The 6631-nt window shown below is 33.0% G+C and overlaps 1 long non-coding RNA gene across 1 annotated transcript; it reads right to left on the reverse strand.

Annotated features, from left to right (window-relative positions):
- Window positions 1-1078: 1078 nt before the first annotated feature.
- LOC135605147 (uncharacterized) lies at window positions 1079-5958 on the reverse strand. The gene is made up of 2 exons (XR_010484342.1): window positions 1298-5958; window positions 1079-1206 (listed from the first exon to the last, which is right to left on the reverse strand). It is a non-coding gene; the product is annotated as an uncharacterized LOC135605147 (long non-coding RNA).
- Window positions 5959-6631: the final 673 nt, after the last annotated feature.

Raw genomic sequence — 6631 nt, forward strand, 5'->3', positions numbered from 1 at the left:
ACAAAAAAAAGCTTAAGACAAAAAAGAATAAGTATTTATACCAAAATAAGTGATGTAAATAAAATCTTAACCATGAAACAATCCTTATTTATACTTATGTACAAAGATATTTTGATTATTGCTAATAAAATTGATACAAGTTTGCTTAATGTTATTATTGATCTTTTGTAAAAAAAAAAGAGAATCTCTTGCCCCAAAAATCTTTAATGATTTACCACTAATTAAAAAAATTAAGGATCGAATTGATTTTATAAGTATACCAAATAACCCAGCATATAAATACAACCCTGAAGGGACCCAAAAATAAGTGTGCAAGAAAGTACGAGTTCATGTATAGTTCTTGTTAGGATAAAAAAAAGATGAATCGTAAAAATATACATTGATTGCAAAGCCATTAACAAAATCACCATATAGATATCCTATTCCTAGACAAGATAACATATTAGATTAAATATACGATTCTTATGTGTTTTGAAAACTTGATTTAAAATCTAAATCATGAGCGTAACAAATGAAAAACTAAACATGATGAACCATATTTTTTCAAAATTACTTTAGAAAATTTATATTGATTAATTTTGATGATATACTTATGTATAACAAAAGTTTAGATGAACATGTAACAAATTTTAAAAAACAATTTATATACTTGAAAAAAAAAAAGTTAGATACAAATCTAAAAAAATATATTTTTTACACTAATAAAATTTCTTTTCTTGGATGTTATTAACAATAAAAAATACATGATAATCAAGAAAACATGAAAATAATTAGGAAGTGACCAAAACCCACTAACACCCCACTAGTGTTAGTGATGTTAGAAGTTTTTATGATGAACTTTTATAGAAGACACCATCTTTTGAATGACACTCACAAAAACATCTATTATTGTCCAAAAAAAAATTATCTAAGACTTGCTGGAAGTTCTAATACATCTATAGATATATTACCCTAGAAAAAATTCTAATTTATAAAAACATTCAATTTTGAAAAGATTATACATACAATTACACTACACAGAAACCTCAAAGAGAAATATTAACCCTAGAGTTCGAATTTCGAAAACCAAACATGAAACTCATACAAGTTGCTCCTATGGGCAGGTTAAACAATGCACTCATGTAGTGATACTCGCAGAACATTTGGATTGTTTACAACAGAGAGGTACCGATCAGCTATTGCACCCTCCATGTTTTCTCATCCAGGCTTGAAACAGGTAATGGCAGTGTCAAGCACCAAACCTTAAAATTATGTCAAAATAAACACAAATGCAACCAACGATAATCTCAAATTATACCACAACAGAAACCCACGGCCAAGCATCCACGTTCACAAGCAGCACATTACGATTGTCCACTCGCATGCATTATCTGCAGCAATGCCCACCCCCTCTTATCCATTTAGACAAGCAATGTGAAGACACAAAAATTTTCAAATTATTACACAACTAGACAAAAGTATCAACGCCAAATTGAAGCATTTGTAACAGTGCTAAACATAACATTAAAGTCCTACAAAAGAAATTACAAACAATCAACGTTAAGCAACCAACCAACCAACATTATACTATCATAACTCCAAATTGAAGACATTGGAAAGACGTAGTTTGGGTCATCCCGCATCTACAACAAAAGCATACAGAAACCAGATAAAAATAATATATTAAAATACACCAAATACGACAAAATCAACAAAATGACAAAAAAATATTCAAAGACTTAATGTTCAACAAAAAGAAAGAAACAAGCAAATTCCACTAAATTTGTATTTATATGAAAAAAAAAACTATGATCACACATTATTAGGCAACAAACAAAACCATCCAACACTGCTGAACCATAAAATAAATGTAAAAAAGTTTCAAGCCCACAAAAAGGCTACAGACAAAAGTACAAGGCATATAAGTGCAAAGGTACATACAATGACATTTGTTCAGTCATTCCAATCTGTCAAACCAAACCTAATGTAGAAAACCATTGAAATAAGAACAGCGAAATATAAAATGCTAGGGGTGGTCGATTAGCAAAACCCTCAAACTGAACCTTACCTGAGACAAACTATAATCAACATCTGCCATTAGCAAAACGATGTCAAACCAAAACTTAACATAAAAAAACATTGAAATAAGAACAAATACACATGGTAGGGGTGGTTGATTAGCAAAGCCCCATCAAACTGAACCCTACAACAACCTAAAACCTGCACCACTATTCCACAACTTCACCAACAAACAGTTCCAGTGCCATTATATGATGGCCAGTCAAAACTATAAACTATAATCGGCATCATGCTGCAGCATTATTCAACAGTCAGTCCCAACTAATAACTCAATGATTAGACAACCATCGGTCAGTCCCAACAAATTGAATCAACCATTCCAGAGCCATTGGGATGATCAGTCAACCAATCAACCAAACAAAGAACCATCAATCAAGTTATTAGCAGCTTCAACCCAATATAACAAGCTTCACATTTACATGATCCGCTACCAATACCAATGCTTATGTTGCCAACCAAGCAAGGAAATGGAAAAAGAATAATAATGAAACCAAGGCTTGTAGGCGAAGTGTTCTATTTCTTTACATAATAAAACCTGCACCATCTATCTGAACCTTGCAAACATCTAATCCATACCGCAAGATACTGATGGTTGTCAAGCAATCACAAGATCAACTTCAAAAGCCCGAACATGAAAAACTTTTTTTGAGGCTGCAAAAAGAATTATAATTGGCTTTCCTCCTAAACACAAACAAATTTTACAAACCTTGCATGAGCATAACAAAACTCTTCAGTCAGCCACAACCATTGCATTCTTCAAATTCAAAAGCACTGTTAATTAGCATCCCACATGAAGCCGATCCTACTAATTGCATGTTATTATAAGAAAGCCTATTCGACCAATTACAACAAATTACATTCTGCAATTGCAAATGCCCATATTCTAGCTGAGTATGGTTCCCTTCCAGAAGAGTATCAGAACATTAAAACCATTTTTGACCAATCACAACAATTACATTCTTCAATTGCAAAAGCTCATATTCTAGCCAAGAGTATGGTTCCCTTGGAGAAGAGTATCAGCACATTAAAAACCTAATCAATTAGAATAACCAGAGCTTGCTCATGACACTGACAATGCGGATCCAAAATCCAGAACCATTTCATGTATGAAATCGATGAACCAACCAGCTGAACTCATTGAAACTGACAATCAATGTCAGGACTCCTAATAATATACTACTCTTGTGCAGAATAAGATGACATACTATACACCATATACTACTTTTGTGCAGAATAAGAACCAATAGAAGAAACTATAACTCATCCTGAGCAGACTAAGAATCAACTGAAGAAACTACAACTCATCATGAGCAGACCAAGAATCAACTAAAGAAACTAAGAAACCCAAATTCCGCTTTCCTTCTATAATTAGTGTTTCAAACACAATGATAACCAACAGCCCAGATCTAAATATTAGCAAACACTAAACTCTTTCTTGCAGCTATCATTATTGGCATAGTTCTCTGCCCGACCTTCTAGGTTCATAAAAAAATAGAATTGTATAACAATAATAAAACTACTAAAGGATGCTTAAGTTCATGACAGACCACATCTCAGTCAATGATACCAGAGAACCCTAACAACATGAAAGAAGAAAAATCAACTAAGTAGTTTAGTAATATCAGGAAACACAAAACGGCTGAAACAACAAGGTGGTGCTTTTATCCCATGGCTCTTGCATAAGAGCTCGTAAACATATTGTTGATGCCCTTTTTTTTCCAGAAGATACCCCTTGTTTTCGTTTTACCCAAATAGTACCCCTAATTGTTGTAATTCTACCCTTAGCCCGTCCGTCGCCCTCGCCCTATGCTCCCACTGCAAGGCCTTGTGGATATATGTGTGATGCCTCGCCCACACCCTTCCCCGCCAATATGGTTTATACCTATACCAATGTGGGACTAAACAGATATAGGTCTAATACTCAATATTATTCTTAGACCTAAACTAGTGTATGTCTGATGGCTGAGATACAATTCTTTGGTTGGAATGGACGGCAAGGCAATTCAAAATTATACTATCGAAGGGGAATAAAATGACATCACTATACAACATTGTGACAGTTTCTGTCAATTAAGCGTGGAATGGATAACAAGTCAAAAAGAAAGGATGAAAACGGATCAAAAGTTGCATAAATATAACATATAAAGTACATGACAAATATTCAGAAAATAGAACAATCACAATTTCTAAGCAATATCAAATTTCCATGATGAATTCACTAGACATGAACAGGGACATAAATATAACATATAAAGTTATTGCTAATCTATGTAGTCGAAAATAAATCTAGCATAAATACACAAGTGCAACAACGAAGACATTCTCATATCTTTCCAGTATGGTCTTGTACAAGGAATTATAGACATTGCAAGACAGAACACACATCAGTTGCGCTAGACATGCAAAAAATTCACATATAATTACAAAACAACTAAACATCTAAAGTCTGATGCAAATAAAAGGAAAGGGAAGAGGACTTGTAATTTGAAAGTCCTATTGTTTTGATACTCACAACAAGTACACATTACATATACACAGCATAGGGCATACACACAATACACGACATAAAAAGGTAGTTACCCAAACAAGACTACATAGTGCTTAAAATGTCTAAATACTTGAATGATCACTAAAACAGTGTTCTAACACCACAACTGTGCTACCTTTAAATCACTTAAGAGCACTCTTCTGACATCACAATCAAAAAACATCCTAGTAAAAAATTACAACTAACAACAGATAAAAAATAAAAATTTCTTTGATGTCTAATATAAAAGGAATATACATGTCAGAGTTCTAAGAAGACAAAAAACAGATACCAACATATTTGATGCAACACAAAAAAACTTTCAACTACAAAAAAATTGTTAATGCCTTCCACAACCTTGAATAAATCTATGTAAACAACCGATGAGGTTCTTCACCACTGAAGTTTTTACAAGAATTTTGTATAGGGAGTTTGTATAACATTGATGCCACTGAAACATTTAATTTTGTGGGGACTCCTGAAACTTCTTTTCAACATTACCAAAAAAATAACACTTACGGCTGATTAGCTCAAGCTATAAGATAGACAATAATATGAAATTATGAATACCCCATTCTGTATCCATGTACCATGTAGGTTCACCAGTATCCAATTAGAAATTCTGATGTATTTGCTCATATTAATGTGTGGCTTACATAACCAGAACAGCCCCTAGAGTAAGTTAATGGGCTTATTTAAGTCTCAAACTCAAAACACCAGTATCATTCATAAGCCCTGCCAGTAAAGAACAAAATCCAAGTTTTTCCTACAGCTGCTCTCAGAGAAGCTTATAATTATCATGATGATGTACCTTGACATGCATTAATTAGAATGCTGCCAACAAAATGTTCACCAATGGGCATGGTTTCTTTTTTCTTGAAAATACTTGAGAGGAAGCAGCTTTTGTGACAATATAAATGCCAAACAAAAAACATTAAACAAACAAATTATTAATTTACAGAACATACAAAAAACACAAAACAAAAAATAAGGCAACTATAACTGTGTGGATGTCAATAGGAGATATTGAACTTATTTATAACTCTTACACTCAAGGTTCGTTGTACCATAGCATACCGGTATGAGCGGTACGTACCAGTCCAACAAGGGACCGATATGAGTAGTATATCAATATGTCCCAATGTACCATGTTTCGATACATTCAATACAGCTCGATACGTACAATACCAACAACTGTCAGTATACCGATACGGACCAGTAAGATCTGTTTAACCATATTAAAATAGTTTATAACATAATCAAGATCAAGGTATGCAATTTCGAATAATACTGTCCGGTACGAGTAGTACATACCGGTCCATCAACTAACCAATACACGAACCGCCCGTTACCGGACGAAACGATATATATATATATATATATATATATATATATATATATATATATATATATATATATATAGGCGACGTTGCTTCGACGACGTCACCGAATTATATATATATATATATATATATATATATATATATATATATATATATATATATATATCGAACGATATACCGAACGATATATCGCTCGTTATACAATATCAAACTATATCGAGTAAACGTCCAAACTCCGATACGGTACGAAATTACAAACTTTGATCATGATACAAAACCAAAAGAAGTAACATGAGATAGATGCATATAGAAATTAAAAAAAAATTCAGAAATAATGCAAAAGAAAAAACTTCATATATAGAGTACATCTAAACATCCCTAGACTCGAACATGACTAACAGAATGCTGCCACTGCAAAATATTACAGAAATCAAAAACCTGTTTGCCAAATGACCCAATTAATGAATATTTAACAGACCATCCAAACAAGTGAAAATTACATACCATTATTAGTCAAGATCACCAACCAAAGGTTTACCACATTCACTGTTAGCCTCGTCCTAACTTCTGAACAATAGATAAAGCATAGAAGAGAATCGAGCACATGTTTAGAAAAAGAGAGGAGCAAAAGCTGAATAAGTGGAAAGAGAGCAGCAGAGAGATTTAGTACCAATGGTTCACAATGATGAAGTGCAACATAATT

Source organism: Musa acuminata, chromosome BXJ2-2 (genome assembly GCF_036884655.1).
Source record: "Musa acuminata AAA Group cultivar baxijiao chromosome BXJ2-2, Cavendish_Baxijiao_AAA, whole genome shotgun sequence".
NCBI classification, from domain to species: domain Eukaryota; kingdom Viridiplantae; phylum Streptophyta; class Magnoliopsida; order Zingiberales; family Musaceae; genus Musa; species Musa acuminata.